The sequence below is a fragment of the Equus quagga genome, chromosome 7, assembly GCF_021613505.1.
Source record: "Equus quagga isolate Etosha38 chromosome 7, UCLA_HA_Equagga_1.0, whole genome shotgun sequence".
NCBI lineage: Eukaryota > Metazoa > Chordata > Mammalia > Perissodactyla > Equidae > Equus > Equus quagga.
In genome coordinates, this window is record NC_060273.1 from 51800780 (window position 1) to 51824650 (window position 23871).

Genomic DNA, 23871 nt, shown 5'->3' on the forward strand with positions numbered 1-23871 from the left:
TAAATGTTTCCTCCAGTTGAAGGCTGAAACACTGGGCAGAGACCCCCAAACCCAGGCATGGATGTGAATTACAGGAGCCACATGTTTCATTCTCCTGACCCACATGGCTTTGTTTTCCACATGATAGTTGAGGCTCCCGAGGAGGTGCCCAGTGTGGCTGGGCAAAGGAAAGTGATCAGAATGGCTACGCTTTGGCTGCTTACTGGTCATGGAACCTGGCCAAGTTACGTCACTTCTCGGAGTCCCAGTGTTCTTTCATGTAAAGGAGGAAACGCCCATCAAGAGGAGATGTTGTGGAGAGTGAGGGGGAGTCTGGAGGCATGGCACCCAGCACAGTGCCTGGGAGACTGAGGCCTCCTCGGGGCAGCTGTGTCCCTCTCTTGCAGGGCACCGCCCCTGGCTTCTGTAACCGAGGTCTCTGTGCCTTTGCAGAGCCACGTGTCCGAAGTGATTTCCACGTCATATCAGTTCCCCCTCTGCCGGCCTCTGCCCCTCATCCAGAGGCCACCCAGGAAACAGCCCCGTGTGTTCTGTGTATTTTATTCCTGTAGGGGTGTAACAGAGGCTGGCCTCTATGTGATTTAACATCATCTGGGTGACGCCCCACACAAGCATTATTTTTTTCCAGAGGTAGGTGTTAAGGGAAAGCTTTGCTGGTAAGTATTTTCTCTCTCACAGTAATCAGGCAATTGATGACCTCCCCGACTTTGGCTGCTGAGAAACTCTCAGAATAAACCACAAACAGATCAGTGACTTCACCTGAACACCCACCCTCTGCACCAGTCAAGGGACAAGGAAGCTGTCTCCCTGACTTAAGACGCTCGCAGCCCAGAGGGAAGGTGGTGCGCCCGCTGAAGAGATGGGTCAGAGGAAGAGAGAGGACGCTGCAGGGAGCCAGGAGTCCTTGGGGTTAGTTATTTTCTGAGTCTTGACTTCGTCCTAGAACTTACGATTTTCCTCCTCTAGATTTTGGTTTCCTTACTTATATTTTCAAATCTTTTTTGTTTTGTTTTACAAGTGACCTTAAATCCTTTGAGCAGCGAGCTAGAGGTATGCATAGCACATAAAACAACTTCTGTGGCTTGTACGACCCTGTGGTTGACTGTCCTTTGCAAGGCGACTGTGCAGCTCCTCCCACAGGAGGTGGAGTCTATTTCTCCGCCCCTTGAAGCTGGGCTGCCGCGTGACTTGCTTAGGCGGAGACGATGCCATGGAAGAGAAGATGCGCCAGCTCCAAGCCTTGGCCTTAGGAGCCCTTGAGCGTCTCCACTTGCTCTGCTGTCTCCCAGCGTCACTGAGAACAATCCTAGGCTAGCCTGCAGGAGGATGAAGCCCACGTAGGGGAGAGCCATCCTACAGCCTACCGACCCCTAGCCTGCGAGAGAGCCAAGCCAAGGTCAGGGGAGCTGCCTGGATGACGCCCAGCTGGCACAGACTCACACGTAAGCCAGCTAAGACCAGTGGAACAGCTCAGCTGACCGGAGACTCCTGAGCCAGAGCATATGATTATTGTTGTAAATCACTGGGTTCGAGGCTGGTTTGTTACAGAACAATGGCTGACACGCTCTCCCCGTGCCTACACAGCTCCCGGTGCACCGTAAGTGCCACATAAATGCCTGTTGTAGGGAGTGAGACAGGCTCGTGGCATGGAATTGAGCACCGACATTTTTACTTGGCTTTAAGATATTTCCTAGCGGACATCAAAGTTGAAGGAGGGAATGTGGTTAAGAGAAAGGAGGGTTCGACTAGAGCTCGGGAGACCTGGACAACAGGCCCAGACTACATGCAGGCTGTCTAGGCCCCGGGGGCCACCTCCTCCAGGCACCTCAGTTTTCCCATCTACAACAGGATGGGGAGTACTAGGCTTGGAAGAAAGGGCAGCCAGAACCTAGGCCACCACCAAGACGCAGAACCTGTCCCGCAAGCAAGGACACTCCTCCTGCTGCAGCCACGGAGCTCTGGATGTCACAAACTGCTTTGCTACTGTCCTGCCTGGGTCACCAGGGCTGGTGCCAGAAGTGAGGGGTTTATCTCACTCGGGCTGCTTCTGCCCGAGTGGTTTCCCCATTGTCCGTCTCCTTGGTGCCACCAGGTGCCATCTGACACTATGGAGGGATGGCTGGCGGAGCCCTGGTCATGTGCCCTGCAAGGAAACCTGGGAAAGTGAGGGAGGCAGACCCTACCTTTCCCTAAGGTTTGTGTGGTAGGGAGTTCCCCAAACACAGGGAGGAAATTCAGATTCTGGGCACTAAACATAAGAAGAAAAATGTCCACTACACACAATCTTTCATAACGTCTCACAAGTCGACAGGGTGCTTTCGAAGGGAGTCTCTGAGGCTTGATGGAGGCTTAGCAAGCCAGGCGCTCGGCAAACCTTGTGACTCCAGAATCTGCATTGACTCTCCTGGAACTGGGCAAAGACAGGAGTTACTGAAATCAGCTGGGACCGTTAAGCTGCCCTGTGGCCCCTGAACAAGGCCCCACACGCAGCTGTAACGCACCCTGGAAATATGGGGGCCGTGCACCTCTCAGGGTAACCCAACCACTGAACAAGCCACCAACCAGGGTGAGCAGATGACTTCAAAGCCAGAGGCTCTCAGTGACTGAGAAATCAGCTGGAGAACATTACAGGCGAGCAGAACTGAGGGCTGACAGCTCATTAAGGGGCTCGCCCTCGGTAATGAGAGCCGGGCTGGTGGAGACCCGCAGGCCTTGGAAGTGCTGGCACAGCCTGGGCCCAGGGTGCAGAGGCAGCCGCTCTGCTCACTGCCCACCCTGGGGAACATGCCGCTTCTTTCCTGGTGTCTGTTCCTCCCAACTCATCCATTACTCCTCCATTCACTTGCCCGGAGGACAGCACTTTACTGAGTGCCTCAGTGTTCAGAATCTGTTTCTAATGTGTAAAAGGGGATAATTGTGCATACTAAGTGGGGTGGTTATATAAGGTTGAGAACATTTTAGGGGAGGGTGGTGTCACAGGTCCCTTTAGAATCTGATGAAAACTTTTGATCTCCTTTCCAGGGAAAAATGCATGCACGTGCCCACACGCAAACACACCCCTCCACAATTTTGCATTTAATTTAATGAACCCACTGAAGTTTGCCCATGGAAATCTCCAGAGCTAGACCGTGAAGAGCCTTGTAAGCCCTGTTAAGGGATCCAAAACTTTATCTAGAGGGCACTTAGGATGTGATTACAGGTAGGAATTACTTTCAGCTCTTTGTAAGAGAGACACAGAATAAGTAAGATAGATATTTTTCTGCCTCGTAAAAGAATCCAGAAGTTGACAGTTCACAGTTAGCTGGTGTCCACGATGTTGTTAACATCCAGACTCTATTTTATCTGTCAGTTCCACCATCCTCAGTACCTGTTTCCCTCCTCGACGTCTCTTCATGGTTACCACATGGCCACTGCTGCTTCAGCCATCATGTCAACATTCGTCAGGAAGAAAGAGCAACTGGGAAGGAGGTCAAAAGGGCCTTCCGGCTAAGTTAATCCCTTAGTAAATATGTTTTCCTGGAAGCCTCACCCACTGACTCCCACCCCTGGACAGTTGGGCAAAACTTAGACATGTATCTGAAAGGGCTTGGAAATGTAGTTTCTCAGTTGGCCCATTGTCAATACTACCGCAATCAGGGCTCCTTCCCAAAGGGCTCGAGGACAATGGGTATTGGGCAGGCAGGGAGCAGTGCCCCTCAGAGGAGCGGAAGGAGAATTAGAAGCAGGGATGTGGCAAGGTCGTGCTGCCAGCCCTGTGGATCGTAGCCTGGGAAGAGCAAGAGAAACAGGAGATGGGGAGAGTGTAAAAAAGCCAGAGTCAGTTTCGGGGCTGCGGGGATGGAGAGAAGCAGACGTGAAGGAGGTGGAATTGACAGGACTTGGTGATGCCTGGGACGTGAGGGTGGAAGAGAGGGAACATGAGGTTGTGATATATAATAAGAAATAGATAGTTGATTTCCGTCCCCACTTCTGGTGCAGAGCTCCTAAAACTCTTGGAATTTTTTAGGTGATAAGAGCAATAAATGTGTCTTTTATTGTGTCCACGAGGTGACTTTCGGACCACACCTAAAGATGGGGAACCAACAATGTGATGAGAGGGTTGGAACTTTCAGGCCCACCCCCTGACCTCCGGGGAGGGGAGAGGGGCTGGAGGGTGAGTCAGTCACCGATGGCCAATGCGACCATCAGTCATGCCGCTGTGATGAAGCCTCCATAGAAACCCAGAAGGGCTGGGTCAGGGAGCTTCTGGGCTGGTGACACGTGGAGGTTCGGGGAGAGTGGAGCACTCAGAGCGTGAAGCTCTGCGCCCTTTCCCCACACCTTGCCCTCTGCATCTCTTCCGTCTGGCTGTTCCTGACTCATATCCTTTGATAACAAACTAGTAATCTAGTAAGTGAATGTTTTTCTGAGTTCTGTGAGTGGCTCTAACAAATTAATTGAACTCAAAGAGGGGGTTGTTGGAGCCTTCACTCTATAGCCTGTCTGTCAGAAGCCCAGGTGACAACCTGCACTGGCAATTGACATCTGAAGTGTGTGTGTGGGCGGGGCAGTCTTGTGGGACTGAGCCATAATGTGGGATCTGATGCTGTCTCCAGGTAGTGTCAGAACTGAGCTGAATGATAGGACACACAGCTGGTGTGGAGAATTGCTTGGTGGTGTGACAAAACCCCACACATGGGAATTGGTGACTGGAATGAGAGGGAGTCATTGGGAACACAGGCATGGAGCACCCCAGGGGAGGAAGTCCTGGGGAGTGGGAGGAGCACGCCTTCCAGCAGGGCCTGGTTGAGGCCATGGGACCCTGAGCACTGAGAAGGTGACTGTGCTCTCTCAAAGGTCTCCCCTACGAGGAAGTCCGACAGCATTCGGCTTTTTCCTACAACTACGTACATACTTTTCCAAAAGCCAGCTTAACTGAGCTGTAACTTACATACAATTTAAGCGCGTAGTTCAATGAATTTTGTCAAATGGCAACACTTTTTGTGTAACCACTAGCCCAGTAAAGACGTAGAATATTTCCATCATTACAGAAAGTTTCCTCACGCCCCTCCCACTCAGGCCCCACACCCCTCACCCCAGGCAACCACCGTTCTGGTTTCTGTCACTATAAACTAGTTTGTCTGCTTTACAACGTCATATAAATGGAGTCATTCAGAAAATACTCTTTCATGTCCAGCTTCCTTTGCTTTGCACCATGATTCTTAGAGTCATTGTGGTGTTGTGCATATCAGTAGTGAGTTTATTTATTTATTTATTATTTATTTATTTTTTGAGGAAGATTAGCCCTGAGCTGACATCTGCTGCTAGTCCTCCTCTTTTTTGCTGAGGAAGACTGGCGATGAGCTAACGTCCATGCCCATCTTCCTCTACTTTACATGTGGGACGCCTGCCACAGCATGGCTTGACAAGCGGTGCGTAGGTCTGCACCTGGGATCTGAACCGGTGAACCCCAGGTGATCCAAGCAGAACGTGCACATTTAACCGCTGTGCCAATGGGCTGGACCCAGCAGTGAGCTAATTTTTACTGCCAGGTAGTATTCCCTTGTATGAATATACCACACTTTGTTTATCCATTCACGTGTTGATAGATACTTAGGTTGTCTTCAGTTTTTGGCTATTATGAAAAGACTCTTATGAACATTTCTGTACAAGCCTTTTTGAAAATATGTATTTCATTTCTCTCAGGTAAACACCTAGAAGTGGAATGGCTTAATGGCTTGATCATATGGTAAGTATATATTTCAGTTTTTTAAAAAGCTGTCAAATTGTTTTCCAAAGTGGTCGCACCTTCTATTTTCCCATCAGTGGTACCTGAGCGTTTCAGTGGCTCCACATCCTTAACGACACTTGGTCAGATTTTAGCCATTTCAGTGGATGTGAAGTGGGATCTCGTTGTGGTTTAGATTTGTATTTCCCGGATGACCAGCATCTCTACATATGCTTGTTGGAGATTCGTATGCCCTCTGTGGAGAGCAAAGTCTTTTGTCATTTAAAATTGGATTATTTATCTTCTCGTTGTTGAGCGGTGGCAGTTCTTTTGTATTCTAGATGCGAATCCTCTGTCAGATAATTGTTTTGAAAACACCTTCTCCTGGTCTGTTGTTTGCCTTTTAGTTTTCTTAATTGTGTCTTTTAAAGAAGAGAGGATTTAAATTTTGATAAAGTCAATCTATAATTTTATTGCTTATGGCACATAGTTGTCGTCCTATCTAAGAAGGCTTTGCTTATCCCAAGTTTGTAGAGGTTTTCTCCTACAAATGTAGACTTTTTAGCTTTTACAAAATCTATATTTTACGCATGGTGTGAGGTAAGGGACAGGCTCACATTTTTCCTTATAGCTATCTAGCTGTGCTGGCCCTATTGTAAACATCTTGCACACTTAGGTACTTTAAAAAAAATAACAATATACTGAAGTATTTTCCACTTTTCTCATCGTTTTGGCCCCTCTGGTTTGCTGTCCGTGTGCCTCCTCTGCCTGTGGAGTCATGCAGCTTTGAGTTCCTGTTTTCACGTGTTGAATCTGTGTAGCCTCAGGGAGTCAGATGGAGGCATGCATCAGGCCTTGGTGGGCTGGAGCCCGGGAGGAAAAGCTGAGCTTTCGACACAGAAGTGGGGGATACGTGGGAGCTGCTGTAGCCACGCGATGGCAGATTCGTGGGAAAGCCACAGCTAGGTTCTGTCCGGATTCTGCAGCCCCGCCTTTTCCCCTCTTGCCTCTTCTGCGGGCGGGTGGTGGCGATTCCCACTGGGGGCTTTACAACCCCTACTTGGCTTTCACACTTTTAAACTCTCTTCTAACACCCTTTTTGAATGTACTATCTGTTTTCTCCCGATACACCTAATTATGAAACAGTTTATTAAAAGGTAATGTCCTTTATTATTCTCCCTCTTGTCATGCACCCAGACACACACCCGAGAGGCATTTAATCAGCCCGTAACTAGTAACTAGCTAATGCTGAAGGCTTCCATTGCAAAGCCCCAGTGTGAGCGCGCAGACCCAGGCTGGCTGCCGACTACGCTATCTGCTGGTGATTCCTGACTTGTTCACAGAAGGAGGCCCAGTGGTTCCCACGGGGCCCTGACAGCCAGCTCCTCAAGGGAAGGAGTGGTTTCTGTGTTTGCTTACCTGGGCTCTGTGGCACCCATGAGAGGGCCTGGTGCATAGCAAACCAGGCACACTAGGAACCCCGAGGTGGCGTCACGTACCGCCAGCACCCCTCTCTGCACCCTCAGCAGCTTAGGATGGCACCTCCAGCATTTTATGGGTAAAATGCCTGAGTCCAATCTAGTAAGGGTATCCGGCAGTTCCAACACAGGGTAAGACAGGCTGTGTCTTTTTGTTTTTACTTTGCCTACTCTGAACATTTAAAGGAGTTTCTAGCCATTTGCTCAAGGTCACATTGGCCATGAATGAGTAAGCCGGGACTGACTTGGGGGCTCCAGGTGAGGTCGAGGAAAGGTAAAAGGGCAGGGTCGGTAGAGCAAGCGACACGAGGGGGACTGGAATCCACCCGGGTTTGGCTGTAGCGTAGTCACCATCTTTCTTTGGGCCTGGGCAAGTGCTCCAGCCCCGCTTCGAGTCCCACTTCAGCCTCCTCCTCCATGTGCGGCCTCGGGCCCCTGACATTGGACAGGCCAGGTGATCCTAGCTCAGGCGGGGCTTGGCACAGGAATCAAGGACACTGCCTTCTCCCCATCTGCCCTGAATCGGCTCTCAGGCACTCACTGCCCTCATTCTGCAGCCTCACAAACTGGCTGCCTCAGGGTCAAGCCTCGTGTGCTCTCTGGTTCCGTGTGACCTTCAAGCCAGAGGTCCCTCAGCTGGGTCACGAGCCCACTCCTGAAGCAGTCAGTGTGGCCATCGGGGGTAACACACCAGAGAGCTCAGGCCTGGGCCATGTCCCCCACTTCTGGGGCTGGGGGGCCTGCCCAGTGGCCTGCGAGTGGGGGTGCGTGGCTCCCCCTTCCCCATACACACAAGGGAAGCAAAGCTCTTCTGAGAGAAGAGGGGAATGGGCGCCTGCAGGCGGATAACAGAAGGCCCCCAGAGGTTGCTGCAAGCCCAACACTCTTGGTGTTTTAAGAATGGGGATGGGTGGTAAGAAAGCTCTGGGTTCAGATCCTGGCTCAGCCACTTACTTGCTGTGTGGACTCAGGAAAGTCTGCTTATTTGGGCCTCAATTGTCTCACTTGTAAAGCGGAGAACATTTCTCCCCACGCACAGTCTGTGTGCAAATGAGCAATCATGTAAAGGGCCCCACTTGGCACCCAGGCCACGGGCAAACACTAAATGGTAGCAATTATTATTATAATTGTTATCGTTCCCTGGCTCGGGCCTCTGGGAGTCCAAAGATGCTCAGGGACCAGCTGCACATCCTTAAGCTGCATGTGGCTGACATCTGGGCTCAGAGAAGTGAATGCTGAGGGTGTGTCACTGTCACCCAGACCAGGGGGACCCAGATGGAGGCGGGCTCAGGGCACAGGCTGACCCTGACAAGCACCCGCATGGGGTCCGGCAGGGCAGGCCTCTGTCCAGCCTGGTGTCTCATGACTTGTTTAATGAAAGGCTAAGAGCACTGTTAACAATCTCATCTAGGTGCACACGGAAGGAGGTACAGAGTCTGGGTGGTGAGGGGTGAGGAAGTGCAAGGAAGCCAGAAAATGGAGGAGTCAGGCTGGTGGTCAGTTGAATGATCGTCATTGCCATCTGTGGAGCCCTTCCTGCTGGTCAGGCCTGGCGCTCCATGCTCCACCTCTGTGCCGAGGCTGCTCGCTGCCGTCTAGGATCCATTCTCCCTTCTCTCTCATAGGATCAGAACCCCCGATGCTAAGCTGAGCACTCATTGTCCAGGATAAAGGCAGCACGTCCCACCCCCTCCTCTTGGCTATGGAAGACCACATTCTGGTCAATGGGATGTGAGCCGAAGGGATATGTGCCATTTCAATATCCTGCCCTTTAAAGGAAGGGTCACTGGCTTGTCCTTCTCACTAAACCGAGAGCTCCTTCAGGGTGAGGAGGATGTCTTCATCTCTGCCTCTCTCAGATCAAGCACGGGGCAAGTGTGTTGAATGAATCAATGTTATTGAACCCCTCCCAAGAGTATTTTCATTTCCAAAGGAGATGCCTGAGAAGACGTCAAGGCCCAACAGGAAGTGACCCACGGCACGGTGGGAAGGAGAACATTTTGGGGCAGCGTGTTTGAAGGGCTCCCACAATCGCACCAACTGCGTTTCCTTGTGGCTAGGGAGGCCAAATTACTAAAAATGTTTTGGTAATAATTATACAGTTAGATGAACATTTCCTGAAAGGTTTTCCACAGAATTTCAGTGCCAGGGAAGATTAATAGGCGCTATGGACAGACACACGTGACTCCTGGACTGAATAGCATGTGAAGCACGGGTGTAAACAAAGTTGCACAGGTTTCCTTTCTGCGAGGACAGGCGGTGGTGCCAGAGTGGACTGTGGAGCCCGACTGGGAGATGTCTGGTGTGCAGCATTGCCACACGTACTTAACCACAGCACCAGAAGAACATCGGGCCACTGCGGCAATGTATTTTGGGAAAACTGGAATCCAGTTATTTCCTTAGAGTTGTATCTTTAATACCACTTAACGGCTCTCTAGATGTCTCAGAGACATTCAGTAGAGTCCCTTGGAGGGACACAGCAAGGACCCTTATTCTCCCCTCTCCAAAGTGCCTGCCTTCAGTCTTTCCCTTTTCAGGGAATGGTGCCGACAGCCAGCGGGATCCTGGGAGACATGGCTGACTCCTCACTCTGCCTCACCCCTCATCTAATCAGTTATGCCTCCGTCCCCTTGTCTGAGCCATTGCCTTCTTTTGCCTGGATAACAGTGATGGCCCCCAGAGTTTTCTCTTGGCCTCCAATCTTGTCTGTACTAACGCATTTCCCACACAGCAGCCAGTCTGACAAAAGTCAGTCAAACCACGTCATCAGCCAACTAGACACTGGTTTCTCGTTGTCCTTGGGACAAAGCCCAAGCCTTTGACCAGGCTCCCCAGGACCCTGTTGGGGTGCAGCCCCATCAACCTCACCGGCCTTATGCAAAACTCTTGCCTTTTCTCTGCGATGCTCCCATCACACTGACCTCTCAGTTCTGGGAATGCACCAGGCCCTTTCTGCCCCAGGACCTTTACATGCACAGTTCCCTCTGCCTGAAAGCCCCTTTCCACTAGCTATTTGCCTGTCTAATTCCACCTCCCCCCTTAATGCTTTCAGATTTTGTTTAAAGAGAGGCCATTGTGTCCTCAAGTTAAGTTAGGCACACTCCCCTTGCTTTCCCCCATTGCACTGATCCTAAATTATGGCTATATGTTTATTTCTTCCACATCTGTCCCCTTCAACAGTGTGCAAAGTCCCAGAGGGTGGAGCATGTCTGTTTTCTCCATTGTAGGACCAGCTCCTGGAGCCCTGCCGGCACATGGTAGTCCTTCAATACACATTTACTCAAAGGAAAGAAGGTGATTCTGGAGGCGCATGGCACTGTGGGTATGCCGTGTTCCCTCCCCTTCACTTTCACGGTGTGCCTGGGCTGCCCCAACGCCTCCTGGTGCCCAAGCGCCTTAGGGATGCCTAGACTCCAATGTCGGCCAGAGCCCAGGTGGACCCAATCACCCCACATCCCGCCGTGCTTGCTCCGGGCCGGATCTGCAGTGGGCCCGGCCTGGCAGGCTCTGGAGCTGCGCATGGAGTATAATTCAGAAGAGAGCATACATTGGAAAGAGTATGCAATACCTATAAAATATTTATAAATGCTCAGACCTGTCAGCTTAACAAGATGGAAACCTTACACAGAAAGATACTCATTTCAGTGCTATTTATAAGGGCAACTAATTGGAAAAAACTAAAATTCTAGCAGTAGAGGAGTGGTTCGAGAGAGCTTGATGCCTCCACTCTACAGAATATTACACAGCATGTAAAATGATGTTCAAGGAGAGTGTGAAATAAGCCAGGGAAATGCTTAAGAAATCATGAGAAGTTAAAAAAAGCAGGAAATCTATCATCTATCTATACACACACCCATATGAAATTAAAAATATATAAATATAAGCATAATATATATAATGTAAATATGATGTACAAACATAAATAAAATATAAGTGAACTTATAATTATTATCAAGAACCTAGACACAGGAAAAATTCCTGGAAAAATATGTCAAAATATGAACAGATGTTTGAGTGATAAGCACTATGGGTGTTTTTTTCCTCTTCCTATTTTTCGCATTTTCTCTTTTTATTTAATATCTATTTTCTTGTAACAAGTATATTTAATTTGAAGAAGTCAGGCAAAATGATTCGTGGCCTCCAAATTCATATTTGGTGATACTGTGCTGGTACAAGATTTAGATGCTGAAAAAAAATCAAGTTCAATGGCAAAAAGCATGTTTTGATGGACTTACTCAAAATCTTTCCCTCACAGGCAAAACCATCACACCTCACTCAACTGGAATGGAGATTAGCTATCTTCCAATTTTTAAAAATGACTCTGCAAAAATAGAAAACTGCCAAGTAAAGGCAAGAAGATTTTAAAGAAAGCATGAAGAGCATGAATCCTAGATTCTAAACTTGATAAGATTTCTTGGAAATGGAAGTGACTTGTTAGAGCACAGACTTCTTACTGGGTCCCCTACCCCAGGACATCTTGAGGTGCTTTCAGGGACTCTGTACATATGAAATTTTATCCGAGTAGTTCGAGGTTGGGTCTGTTTAGGAGGAAGGGGTGTCCAGAGAGTTTCCCAGATTCTCACCTGGCCTAGGACTCCCAAAAGTTTAAGAATCACTGTTTTAGACAAACATGGCAACACAGTAGCTGACCTTTTCTCATTTGTTCATTCTAGAAATACTTATTTTGTGCCTGCTGTGTGCCACTCTGGGCAGGTAGTGTGACCCCTCAGATACTGTCCCTCCTCTCAGGTTGGACCCTCAGCCTTAGCGAGAGCCAGTAACTTTCCCACCACACCCAGGTTATTTATTCCCTGGACCCTGTCCATGTGCTCAGCCATACCGCCCACACCCGCCTCCAGCCACGCCCGGAACTGGGCTGCCAGCAGCCGAAATGCAGCGAGTCCACTCGCAGGTGCGTGTGCTGTACTTACAAATACACAACAGAATTTGAAGGCTTAGTACAAATAAGAGAATATAAAATATCTCATTAGTTCTTTTTATATTGATTACATGTTGAAATGATTTATTTTTGATATATTGGGATGAATAAAATATGTTATCAAGATTAATTTGGTTTCTTTTTACTCTTTAAACATTAGAAAATTTAGAATTTCATATGAGGCTCGCATTCTAGACACTGGGGGTACAGTGGTGAGGAGAACAGACATAGGGAGTGGCAGTTCTTACGTTAGAGCACAGCTCTACAAAAAAATCTCTCAAATGGCTAAATGGAGATAAAACTGGAAAAGTGCACTTAGCACAGAGGAGGTGAGTTGCAGGTGGGCGAGAGATCAGCATTTCTTATTTTCTTTCTGCCAACTTTAAATGTGATCTGAAGGTGCCATCCTGATGGCTTAGCAGGAAACTCAGCTTTGCTCATTGGTGGGGCTTCCCGACCCCCGCGTTATCCCAGGGAGAGATCTTGGTTCTGCCCTCACCCTGGTTCACACCACTTGCCAAGGAGATGCGTGTTGCTCCAGCCAGCGTGTTCTCCTGAAATTCACATGGGGAGGGCGTCTTCACAGAGACTGGAAAGCACAGCGTGTTAGGGTCACACTGCACAGCCACCTGTGGGTCCCCCCAGCCCCCAGGGTACTAACACTGGAGGTGGGGGCATAGATCCCCCACTGTCCCTGGACCCAGTGGCATCTCTTTCCTCGCTCTCTGACTTCTCTCGCCTTTCAACTTCCCTTTATACGTCACCCCCAACACACATCCACACCTTCCCAGCCCTGACCATCATCTCTTCAGCCAGCTTAGGCCAGAGGTCTGCGACCCACAACATCACGGCTGACTCTAGCCTAATGATATGTTTTATTTGGCAAACACAACGTTCAGTTTTTAATTTGACTTGGATGCCAACATTTCAAAGTCACGAGCTTTCACACGAAAATCCACATTTCCAACTTCTCTTGAAACGTTTAGCAGGTCTGGCAACCCTGGCCCCGTGTTCTTATAGCCACCGATGGCCAGAGGGAGTAGCCGCATCCATTTCATTCCTCTGAGCGGCTGCACAGGTTTCTACTGTTTGTGTGACTTTTGTATCTTTTTGGATTGGAAATAAACTAATGTGGGTTATTTCAAGAAGCAGGGCCAGGCCTAGGGTGAGGCTAGCGAGGTGCCTCGGTGCAAAAGTCAAGGGGGTGCTCGTTGTTGCACAGCCTTGAGAGGAGCACCTTTGACACTGTGCACGCTGGGCGCCTCACTCGCTATACCCAAGTCCCGATCCTACTCAGGGTTTCTTCTTCCAAGACGCCCCTCTGTCTTCCCGCAGCTACTTCTGTCTTTGTGCCGCTGAGGTACAATCGAAAAGAGACCTTGCCGCGCGTCCTTGGTAAACCTGAAGAGAGCATCTGCAGGGGAGAGCTGAGTCAGCAATGAAATAGCAAGTGGGAAATGCAGGAGTTGAAATTTCGACGGTAGGAACCCTCAAGATATTCAGTTGTGGAGGGAAAAGAGCAATGGGGCAGGAGCTGGATGTGGGCCGAAGAAAGGTCTTTTGTTTTATTTTAATGTAAGAGGCAAGCAACTGGAATGGGTTTGTAGTGGGAGGGAAGGCATTGATGGGGAAGGAGAGGCTGCGCATTCCAGTGGGTGGGTGGGGGTGAGGTAAGCGCTGTTCATCGGTGCTGACGGCGGGCCAGGCGCGGTGCTGGGGCTGCATGCCCACCCGCCTCCAGTCTCCCCGGCAGCCCTGGGCGGAGAGGGTCCTGTCATCCTTATCCTGCGGACAAGGCAGCCAAACTCAGGAAAGCGAAGTCACTTGCCCGTGACACATGGTGAAATCTTCCTTCGAAAGACTGCCTTTGAGGGTTGGTGAAAGTGAGTCCTCTGGCTCACACACATGGATACAGCATTGCTCATGGCAACAAGCCCAAACGGGGCTGATCGCAGTGAAGAGCGCAGCGCTGTCAGGTCAGGGAGTCTGGGCGGCTGCGGTCTCAGGTTTCTCCTGACTCCCTTTCAAGAGATGCCCGTGGGCGACGGCAGGGGTGGATTTCTGCCTCTCCAGCATGGGGTCCTGCCAGGTGGTGGGGAGCCCGCAGTGGATGCCTTTCAGGCCTCTTGTTCTCCGCACTACACTCAACCCCATTCCCCAGGAACTCTGACACAAATACTTGGTGTAGTTATAAAAATTTGATTACAGGAATAATTTGTTCCCCTACCGGCAGGACTACATTGCTACATGCTCTGTAGGTCATATAGTAATGACGTGATGTCGCTTGTGAGCAGTCACATTGCAGTGATGTCACCATGCCCATTCTGGGGACATGTGCTGTCCTCTGCATTGCCACAAAGCCCAGGAGGAGCTGATCACAGGCGGCCACGCGTGGCCCGTTTCGTGGCAGAGCTGGGGTTGAACTCAGGTGTGTCTGATCTCAAAGCTGGAAGAGAAGGGATGAAGATTCAGCTGTGGATGGGGGCAGCCCAGCTGTCCTGCTGAGAAGGGAGCCGGGAAGGAAAGGATAGGTGTGCCCCTGGGGACAATTCTGTGGGGCTAACCTGTGGGCATGTGGACAGAAAGGGCAGAAAGTTGAACGTGGTCTTTTTTGCTTTTCAGCTTTACAGAGGTGTAACTGAAAAATGAAAATTGTGTATATTTAAGGCGTGTGACTTGGTACCTTGAGGTATGTGTTCATTGTGAGATGATCACCACAGTCAACTCATTACCATGCGTAAGAATGTTTGCTGAGAGCAGGAGGGGCCGTGAGGCAGGGATTTGCAGGAAGAGCTGACTGTTGGGACGGCTTCCCCGGGCTGGGGGTGAGGGAGCTCACCAGGGGGCCCAGCAGTATTTCTTCTACAGCACCATCAAGATCTGGGTTGAGTTTGGAGACCACGGAGTTGAAGTGACTCCAGTATGTCTGGAGTGGTCTTCTCCAGCATCTCTCTGCAGCCTGGGAGCTGGAACCAGGAGGGTCAGTGATTGGATTTATCGAGGGTTGGGGTTTTGCTAGGTGGGAGCAGTATTAGAACAATGGAACCAAGGGAACTGGCAAAGGGTTGGTTCAAGTGATCAACAGTGGGGTTTAAGGTGGTGTGTTAATCAGGTTTCTTTCCATTCTAAGTGATGAAACCCCAACTTCAGCCAGCTTAAGTAGATTGGTTTACATATCCAGCAAGTCCGGGGAAGTGATGGTTTCAGGCATGGCTGGACTCAGGTGTTTAAACAATGTCACCAAGACACTGTATTTATCTCTGGGCTCTGCTTTCTTATGTCGGCTTCACTTTCAGGCAGTTTCTTCCGTTGCAGTGTCCGTCCTTGCCCCCTGCGGCTCCAGCTCAACAACTAACTAGTTTAGCGACTGTAGCTGAAAGGAAACTTCACTCTCCCAAGAGTTCCAGCAAATGTCATACAAGATCTACTCATACTGAATCAACTCAGGTCATGTGCCTGGTCCTGAACCAATTCCCATATCCAGGAGAATGGGATTCTCTGACGGCCAGGTCTGGGTCACGTGCTCACCTCTGGAGTTAGTCCCACTTGAAACACAGATAGGTGCAGGTGTCCTCTACATGTGGGTAGGAGAAGAAGAGAGGGCCCAAGGGAGAAGGTATGGAACAAGAGTGGTGGGAGTGAGAGAGCAGGCAGAGGCGGAGGCTGTGGTCGGAGAGTTAGCGTAGATGAGAAGCTAGCATTGAACCAGGGTGACCCTCGGGACAGACATCGGGACGAACGTGAGGACAGAGTTTAAGGACATGGATTTGTCAGGGTCGTCGGCTGCCAGCAACAAAAGCTTCCCCTGTCCTCAGCAGAAAGGGTGCTGAGAGAAGGACTTGGGGCACTCCCGGAATCGACAGGAGGCTGGAGAGGTAGGATGGGACTGTGAGTGGGAGCCATGAATGTCCCAGGATCGGGAGGCAGGAACCTGCAGCAGAAACGAAGGCCCCCAGCTCCACTGCTGCTGCAGTGGGTCCGACCTCCAGCCGTCCTCGTGTGCTCAAGTCATGAGCCCAAGATTCAAAATCACAGATGAACGCATCCTACCATCTGGGCCCGAGTCATGCGTCTGTCCACCGGCTGCACTGGCCCCTGGGCAGAGGGAGACAGCCCGCACCTCCACCCAGGAAACACCCAAAAGAGAGCAGTGGGCAGAGGGGAAAGAGTGGATCGACTGCTGGAAAGCCAAACAGGTGACAAACGTCCATTGTGGGTGGGAGTGACAGCTGGGCTGAAGTGGCGCAGCTGCTCCATCTCCAGGCAAGATTTCTCATAACAACCAGTAGGGCTGGGAGTTACTGCTCACAGAGAGGGAAACTGAGGCTCCGATGGGTGAAGTCACTTTCCCAGGTTGTCAGGTGGCAGAACTGGTATTCCAAACCCAGGCCTACTGGCGTGCCAAGCCCTGGCTGTCTTTCTCCTCCCAGGTGGTGATTGGGTCCCCCAGGACCCTGTAAGGTGCAGACTGGTCCCTAATCACCACACTCAGACACCGCAGCCCTTCAGATGCCCTGGAAATGGTTTCTGCCGCGCCCAGAACTGGCCTCCGCACTTCCTTTCTTGACTCTTATCCGTCCCTGGAACCAAGCCCAGGTCACCATCTCGACAGCAGTCCTGGAGAGGGGAGGGCAAATGTCACCCCCACCCTTCTCCCCAGCCATGGTGTTGGGCTGTTTGTTTTGTCACATGTTATTTTGATGTCCCATAAAAGCAATACACATGCCAAAGCATGCTGAGTCCACCCTGGGAGACGGGTCTGCGTCCCATGGGTGCGGGCAGGGCATTAATGACCCAGGCGCCAGGGCCAGGCCCAATGCCGGCTTCAAGGCTCCTTACACAAGACCCTTTTCCACCCCACCCCTGGGGCAGGGTCTGGGGGCTGTCCTGTGGCCGGGCTGGACAAACACATCCTGACAGGCCAGAACCACTTCCTGCTCTCTGTCCCACATTCGGGGGAGCTGGCCTCCCGTTCTGTGTACGCCCCAAGAAGACAAAACTTCCTGTTTGTGAAGCGAAAAGGCCCTCCAAGCAGCTCCGCGGCCCTGGGACATCAAAGTGTTCTTACAAAACATCATCCTAATGGCTTAAGTATCAATGAATCAGGGACATATGGATCTCATTTGCCATAAAGGGCACGCGGGTTTAAAAATCCTGAGGAAAAATGCCAGGCAAAATATGTTTCAGGTTTTATTGAACCAAAAAACTCTAAGAAGATAGATTTTCGACGGTCACCAAACCCAGAAGACAGGTCTGGCTGCCCTGGCTGACTATATGGAGAGCTCAGTCCCCTTAAGCCACAGTAGCTTAAGCCATAGCCCTTGATAGCAGAGACAAATTAAGTTAGATTTCGATGTAATTGAGATACGAGAGGCTTCTACAGGACCTTTTCCTTCTTAGGAACATTTTAAATGTGTCTGAAAAGAGCCCAGCTACTTTGCTGGGATAAGAGTCGGTTTGAAATTTCGATGTGGTCTGGGGGAATCAGTGGTGTTTGTATGTCCTAATTCTCTGGGGGAACATCCAGGAAAGGAGACTTCGAGGATGCTCCCCAGAAAAACCCCTTTTTTTCCCCCCTGCTTTGAAAACATATCCAACGGGAGAGAAGATGGAAGGCAAGAGAAAGGGAGGCGAGAAAAGGAGAAAGGAAGGAAAAGAAAGAGGGAAGAAAGGGAAGGAATGAAGGGAATGACAGAAACAGGGAAGAGAAAAGAATGTTTTAACGTTTTCCTAGAACCGAAGTTTCCACATCGGGAAAAATGGTGTCACACTAAAATGTATTAGCAATTGAGCTGTTTTATGTTCTGCATTCAATTTTTCTAGTCATATATTTCTCCCCAGCTTGAAACCTTGCTTTGTGAAAAGTGTCATAAAGAAATGCTTTACCGTTAACGCACTCTGACTGGATCATATTTCAGGTCGTTCCTCTCCAAGACATTATCCCAAGGAGAATCCGTGTACTGTGGAGTCATCTGTCCGAGCTGCTTACAGGGACAGATGAGAGGATTGGAACGGGGCCCGGGGTTCGTAATGAAACCTTAGCCCAGACAAGGGCTGAAGAGGAGGCTGTGGTTTGGGGGGTCTTGAGGAATGCACGTGGCCGCGCCTTGGATGGGTTCGGAACAGCTCAGCGCTGAGAGACGAACATTCCTGTCTTCTGGCTTATTTACCTTCCTTCACCCTTTGGTAGGTGAACCAGCTCTGGCCACTGATGCCTCGCACATGAGAACACCAGATTTCCATTTGACTTTATTTTTAGGTTTTTGATTGTGTGTGTGCGTGTGTGTGTGTGTTCTTGTCACTTTCAAGTGGAATATGGTGTGTTATAAATAAAGCCCCACTTTCTCCCATCCTGATCGCACACCATATGAGCATGTGGGGAGGTGGAGGTGGGGGAGTGAGGGGGGGCTGCATATCCAGCACTGGTCCGCATGCATCTGTGATTTCCCTTTGAAAATCCTGAGGCCTGGCCCACACTGACATGAAATTATTATGTACTTTTGTTGTACAACAAATTATCATCCTATACTGTTGCAACAGACGTTTCTACAGAGAATGCAGGTTGTAGTAATTTTGTCATATGGAGTAATATGTCACATAGACCATTCTGGATTTAGACCAATATATACAGTTTCTGGCCTAAGCAGTAACACATGTTTGGAGGAGAGACCGTTTCATTTTACTGGAATGGACAGTAAGTAGAAACACATTCCAGATTCTTTTTTTTTTTTACCCCTGCCCTGAAATTTGGCAGCCAGAGTCCGCTTTGCACTTGATCTCAGGTTTTCAGCTGCTTACGCGCCACGGTGCACGGACGGCTGCGATGCCCGTGCGTCTGGTGCCTAATGAAATCTAAAATCCCGGCCTGCGGGTTTCCCAGAACCCCTCCAAAAGCTGTTTGAAACCATGCAAATGGCCCTCAAAATTTGCCCAACACCATGCTAGCTGAAGTTTAGGACTTTGCAGAAGTTAATGTTATGCTTTCGAAGCCTGGCCTTGCAGCAAACTTTTTGTTTTTTTGGATGTCATGTGAGTAGCCTGGGGAGGGTGAGGAGTGTCTTCCAGACCCTGGAGGTTCTGACCCAGAGATACTCAGGTTCCGTTTGTCTGGGCCCCCAGGGCACGCGGCCCTGCCTCGCCACTTTGTCGGGGTGGGGAAGGTGGAGGAGGGCCTTGAAGTTGCTAGCAGATGGCCTTTGCTGCAGCTGACCCCAGGGTCTGGAGAAGTGGGGACAGAGATGCAGTAAAAGGGGCTTCACCTCAACTCACACCTATTTGCTTATCTCCTTCTTGCTTTGTACAAACTTTGCCTCACTCAAATGCTCACAATAGTACCATTTATGCTGAGGAAACTGCTCTCCAGCCCCACGGTGTTTCCCCAGGATTCGGTGGTCAGGTGGTCTGACCGGAAGCTGGGCTTACTCCTCTCCAGCAGCACTGTGCCTGGTGTCCAGCGTGCAGTAGGTCCTCTGTGAGGCTCTATTTCCCATGTGGTGAGTTTGCATAGGCCTCGCAGGATTTGAAGTTCTCGAGGCGCAGGGACCCTGAATCTCCCCTATTTACCTTATTCCCCCTTTTGTATTAGTGGAGCGAAGCCTTTAGAACAGCCATTCTCAATGGGGGACGATTGTGCCCCCAGGGGACATTTGGCAATATCTGGAGACATTCTGGTTGGCACGACAGGGCAGAAGGGTGTTACTGGTATCCAGCGGGTAGAGGCCGGGGTGCTGCTAATACAGGACAGCCCCCTCACAAAGGAACATCCGGCCCCAAGTGTCACTAACACTGACCGTGAGGAGCCTTCCTGTAGAAGAAAAGCAGACAGGCCGGGGCCTCATGCTAGCAAAAACATCCTAAATGACTTGTTTTAAACACTTTTTTGAAAGAACCCTAAATACCAAACATTCAGTATGCTTGTTAAGAAGGTTAAAACCACAGTCCACCAAACTCAGTCCGTAACTGAAACAAATTGAGGATCAGAAAGGGCATAAGGGACAGAGAGAGAACTAAGCTGGAACAGGAGCTTCCTGGGGGCAGGGATCATCCTAGAGTAATTCTGTGTCCCATGTGCACAGCACAGATCTGAGCATTCAGTCAGTGTCTAATAAGTGCTTGCTGAGTTTCTGATTGAATACATACGACCTTTTGTTGTATGTCACACTAGACGGTACTGCCCGCTGAGCTGCTGTACCACGTTCTGTGCCCTATTCAGTTCTGCCACAGTCTCCCCGACTAGCTGCTGGTGGGGACCTCACTATGGCCCAAGGAAGTGCGTCCTGTTTTTGGATGACTGTAAACATTAGACAGTGATCTGGAGCCTCTCTCCTTGGGAAGGGCCGATTGCTGCTGTTAAATGGTCACGGGACAGGGGATGACACGGCCAGGATGGGGTTTGACAGGGCCCAGTGTCTTGTGGTCACCTCTCACCCCCCTGAGCCCTTCCCCAGGCCCGTCAGAGAAGAGCTATGCCCCCCTCACTCCGAGAAATAGGGGGCCTGCCTGGGAGGCCGCTTGCTGTCTCGGTGTCTGTGTCCACGATGCTCTTCCATCTGGAATGCTCTTTCCCTCTGCTAGACGTCTCCTTCCTTCCCACTGAATCAGCTCACCTGCCTCTGAAATCAGCATTTCTGGAGGTCAGAACCTCAGTGGGACAGGTGACATGGTGGGCTTCGAAGCCGGATGGCTTCAGGTGCTCGTCTCAACTCTGTCACTGTGTGGCTGCCGGGCCACTGGGCCTCAGGCTTCTCATCTCTAAAATGGGCATATGATGCTCACCTCGCAGGTCTCATCCAGGGAAAGTGATTATAATACGAAGAAGAGTTATTTCTTATCGAGCGCTGGGCATACAGTGGGCACAGCGAGTTGGTTTGCGCACATTCTTTTTAATCTTTCCATGAACGTGGTAAGTTTTATTAGTTCCATTTTACCAGCAAGGAAACTGAGGCCCAGAGAGACGTGACTTGCTGGAGGTGTCAGAGTGAGGAAGCAGGAGAGAGGAATCCATGCCTGGGACTAACTGGTTTCAGATCGCAGCCGTTTCACGATTCCGCACCAATGCCCAGTGTATGCGAATCAGTTACTTTCCCTCTCCCGCTTCCAGTTCAGCACTTAAAACCGGTCTTGGCCTTGCTCTCCGATTATTTCCTTGACTTGGTCTCAGTGCCTCCAATAGCCTATGAGCTCTGAGAGGCCATGACCTCTCCTTTCCTGTGATCAACACTTTCCGTCCCCCTCCCCCATTCGGGCATAAGGTAGGTGCTCAGATGACATTTGCTGACTTGAAAAAATACGGAAGGGCTGCCGGCATTTTGCCCCTCCTTCCGCCCCTTCACATAGACACCCACACAGTCACACACGAGATCACACACACAAACTCACACAGACTACACCCGTACTCATGCAGATTCACCATCCCTACAGTCACACAGGCACACACGCAGACACACACACACACTGACACACGGACTCATGCTGCCACACAGCCGTACAAGCTCACACATACACTCACGCACACTTACATACACACCCTGCCCCTGGGTACCGTGTCCTTGGTGAGTGGGGGTCCCAGGTGGGGTCTGACTGCTGGCTTTCATCACGTTACAAGCCTGCCTGGGGAGCGAGGCCCCATTTAGAGACGCAATATTAAACGGGTATGCTTTCCGCCGAAATTGTTTTTAAGCATGTACATTTCAAATCCATTTAATTTCCAGCCATCAGTTGAAATCAAGCCGTTCTGTACATGTCACATACATTTTCGTTCTGGGAAGCCTGTTTCTGGAGCCGTGGCACGCCACATGTGTGTGCCAGGGGGCAGGGTGAGGGGCCTGGGGCCGCGAATGGCTTTTCCATGTGGGTAATTGCGGTCGTCAGGAAAGCATCGCACGGCGGTTTACGCTTTCTCAGTTTACCAGAGCCCCAGCATCTGTTCTGAGGCGGAGTTGCTGAGTTTGGGGCAGCCCGTGGCCCACCCCATCGGTGCCAGGAAGGCACCCTCCCTGACGAGCTCTGAATCCGTAGAAAAGAAAAGAGGAAGGGGAGGAAAGGAGAAGAAAAAGAGATGTTGACACATGCTCTGAAGAGGCCGAGGAATTCTGTTTACTCCTCAGTGATATTTCTGCCTTTTGTTGTGGCAGAGACCTGCTTTTTACTGCATTGTTGAAACGTCTTCAAAGTCTGGAAATCTGAGGGGCATTCCAATAAAAACCTTTGCTGGGCTGCAGCAGAGAGCACCCCAAATTCAAATCAGGTCCCGGCCCCTGGCAGCAGGCGCGAGAACTGGGCAGCACGATCCGAGAGGGGGCGGAGGAGGCCATGCGCCCCTGTCCTGGCGATGGGAGAGGGGCACAGAGCGCTAAAGGGGAAGGGCCAGCCAGCCGAAGGGTCCCTGGGAACACTGTGGGGCCAAACAGAACCTGGTTCCAACCCTGCCTCCACCCCAATTCAGTGTGTTACCTCGGACCTGCCACTTTGCCTCTCTAAGCCTCAGTTTTTTCATCTGTAAAATGGGGAGGGGGGAATGGGTAAATACCGTCTACAAGGCTGGTGTAAAGATTCCAGACAAAGTGTGTACAGTGTTTGGCACATGGTGGAGTGTTAACAGATTTTAATTCCCCATCTTCTTGCTAATATGGAAAAATTCACTGCTGTGCCTTAGGGCCCACTCTCTCCATTCCAAGCATTGGGTGCCCCAACATTTCTAGGAATAGGTAGCACTGGGCATCCTGTGCTCCCTCCACCTCCCAAGATGAAGCAGGACAAGTCCGCGGGTCCCTTGAGACAGGGGGCCAGCCGCGTGCCCAGCCGCGTGGGTTAGTAGGTGCCTACCACAGGCTGACGACCGTATGACCCACTCCAATGGCAATCAAGGACGGAAAGGACCAGTCCCCAGGAGGAAGAGACCCCCAAGAAGTGAAGCACTCGCCCTGTCCCAGCACGTCTGTCGTCTGCAGGCATTGCCCATCCCGGTCCTTGATCAGAGGTGGGGCTGGCTCACATGCAGGTCCCTCCAGTCCATGCAAGCTGAGCCAAGGCAGCCTCCATGTCCACAGTCCAACCCCAGGCATCATTCAGTGTGAGCTCTTCATTATGATGTTCCATATTTACTAGGCCATTCATTCACTCATTAGTTTAGCAGGCACTGAGCACCCACCCTGTGCCAGGCTTCGGACCTGGAGCTCAATAAGACCCAGCCTGGGAGAGAGACGGGCACACAAACCCAAAGCACTGGAGGAGTCCGAGAGGGACCCGACGCACTCAGGCAGGGACTGAACAGGGTGGGAGTGCACAGTCTTCTCAGAGTAGAAGACCCCTGAACTGACTCACTTTTGTCCAAGTCTCAAGACAATACAATTACCTGGACCTGATGATCGGAAACTCCCCTTAAAACTGTTGTCAGGTGCTGGTTCATCAGACGATGTCTCTAGGACCAGGAGGGCCGCAGTGAATGAGGGCAGGGGATGGACGTCTGGTGTGAGCGTGCGGTTCAGGGTGGGGAGTGGGGCTGAGGGTTTTCTAAGGAGACATTGCGACCTTGGAACTCCAACTGACCTGGATGCCCAGGGCCTGCTCCATGTGCTGGGCAATGGGGAGCTAGGCGGGCCAGGCAAAGCTTCATACCGTTGCTAAAGGGGAGAACGATGAACATGGTCAAAGGAGAGGAACAGGGTGACGGGGGCGGGGCGGGGGGGGGGGGCCACAGAGCACAGCCAGCTGGCCCAGTTGGGAGAGGCACATGGTCGAGAAAGCTT